Source organism: Peromyscus leucopus, unplaced genomic scaffold, assembly GCF_004664715.2.
Source record: "Peromyscus leucopus breed LL Stock unplaced genomic scaffold, UCI_PerLeu_2.1 scaffold_406, whole genome shotgun sequence".
Lineage (NCBI taxonomy): Eukaryota > Metazoa > Chordata > Mammalia > Rodentia > Cricetidae > Peromyscus > Peromyscus leucopus.
Genome location: NW_023505295.1, coordinates 16,140 through 18,461, shown reverse-complemented (window position 1 = coordinate 18,461; position 2,322 = coordinate 16,140). Strand labels below are relative to the sequence as shown.

At 38.5% G+C, this 2,322-nt stretch overlaps 1 pseudogene; it reads right to left on the bottom strand.

The window, feature by feature from the left end:
- Window positions 1-1,640: 1,640 nt before the first annotated feature.
- On the bottom strand, window positions 1,641-1,756 carry LOC114698200 (annotated as a pseudogene).
- Between the last annotated feature and the right edge of the window lie 566 nt (window positions 1,757-2,322).

Here is a 2,322-nt window from a genome sequence, read left to right as displayed (position 1 = left end):
AAACTAATATACAGTAATAGATTTCCTCATATAAATAAGGATGGGGAAAACAATAAATCTTTTGAAAAGTGGGAGCTACTTTTAACTTAATAGTACCATATGTCAGGTACTGGGTAAGAAAGTATAAGCCATGTATGATTTTTCAAAATACTAATAAATATTATTATTATTATTATTATTATTATATTATTATTTCCAATATCCCTATCTAATTCATAGGTACAGAAATATAATTTTTGAGTGAGTAGGTAATTTTTACAAGATTCTCAGCTAATTGAAGGACTCAGGCTTTCTTGACCCAGAGGCTATTGTTCTGAACATGTTCCTACAAAATTAGTAACAAATGAGTCATTCTAGAACACAGATTCTCAGGCTGAGAAGATAACTCAGTCTGCTGAAAAATCAGAAAGCTCTGCTAATACAATCCCCAGAACCTTTGCAAAATTCTGGAAAAAGTGGCATGCTCCTGTAACATAGTGCTGGGGATGCGCATGGAGACAGGGTGGCTTTCTGAAACTCCTTTGCTTGTCAGCCTAACTATAACAGCGAGCTTAAATTCAGTACAGACCTGCTCTCCAATAACAAAAAGAGTGACCAAGGAATGACCAAGGAAAAGATACCTGACATCTGCATTTGGCTTACACATGTACACACAGAGAGAGACACATATACACACATTCGCATATACATACACACATACACACACACAACAACACACACACACACACACACACACACACACACCACTGAATTCTTATAAAAAGATGGTTAGGGAAAAGTAGACCTGAGTCATATGGGAAATTTTGAACAATCTTTGTAACATCCCTGTAATCATAATAGTGTCTAAAAATAATGTATCTCTTTAAGTCAAATAACTCATGCTAAAGACTTTATACCATAGATAAAGTGTGGTGGGTAGCCATTCCACTTGGATTTTGGAAGTTCCAACCCCCATTGAGACTCTGGCAACTGTCATGCCTACGAGGCAGGGCCAGGGGAGGCGCCTGGAGACCCGAGAGCTGGATGGGCCAGCGCTCTCTCTGTGCGCTCTCTCTGTGCCGGGATGCTGAACGGTGGAGGTTGACTGAGCAGAGCTCCAGAGAACACCGCTGGACTGCGATACACCTTCCCCAGACCCCCTGCGATCTACCTATTACTTAATTTGTGAGTTACACCATTAAATAAATATCCTTTTAACTATGTGGAGTGGCCAAAATAATTTCACCAATAATAAGTTTTCCAAAAGGAAGCCACTGGCAACTATAAACTGTGAATGGGAGATCCCAGTGGACACCAGAGTGTAAGAGGTGGAGTACAAGGTTGTACACCTGTACCTCTATGAAGGAAAATCACCTACCTATAAACAGCACCTAAAGTCACACACAGAGTGCAATGCTGTCCATTTTCAAGAGGAAAGACATTTGGAAATGTTCTACAGCATGAATGAGCCTTGAAGATAATTGTGCTAAGTGAAATAAGACAGTCTTTAAATAAGTTAGCCTTTTTAGACTAACAAGTCCAGTTCTTTGAGGTACTTGGGCAGTCAAAACCATAGACAGTAACATGGAAAGGCAGTCGGGGACTGGGATACTGGAGATGGGAAGAGGGTTTTTATTTATTTATTTTTTTTTATTTTTTTAAGCCTACAGCACCGGTATTTCCCAGGTCTCCCATCCAAGTACTAACCAGGCCCGACCCTGCTTAGCTTCCGAGATCAGACGAGATCAGGCGCGTTCAGGGTTGTATGGCTGTAGACAGGAAGAGGGTTTTTAATGGGGGGAATGTTGTGGACACAGATGGTGGAGCTGGTAGTTCAGCCCCCTGAATATACTTAATATCCCAGAGTGTACACTTAAATTTCTAATATATAGTATCTTTGCATATGTATATTAACTACAATAAATGGTGCTAAATGCCAAAATAAAATAATATCTCAAAATTTCCTTGCAAAGAACAATGATACATTTTCATTCTCTTTCAGACCTCTTAGTTTTTGTAATGGCACAAAAAATAAGTCAGGAATTTAAGAATAAGATGTTGAATTAAAACTCAGCAGGCGGAGATTATATTCAAAAAAACAAAACACTGTGACTCCATAGAGAAATATGGAATTATTTCATTCTTTTACTTTTATATATATGTACTCTGTTTGCATAATTTCCCACTCCCTCTATTCTCTCCATCCCCCTCTATGCTCTCCTCTCCCTTTCAAATTCATAGCTTCTTTTCTCTGTTATTTTCATACACACATATAAATGAATATACAGTCAACCCTCTGAGTCCATTTAGTCTTGCTTGCACATATGTTATTAGTGATGACCA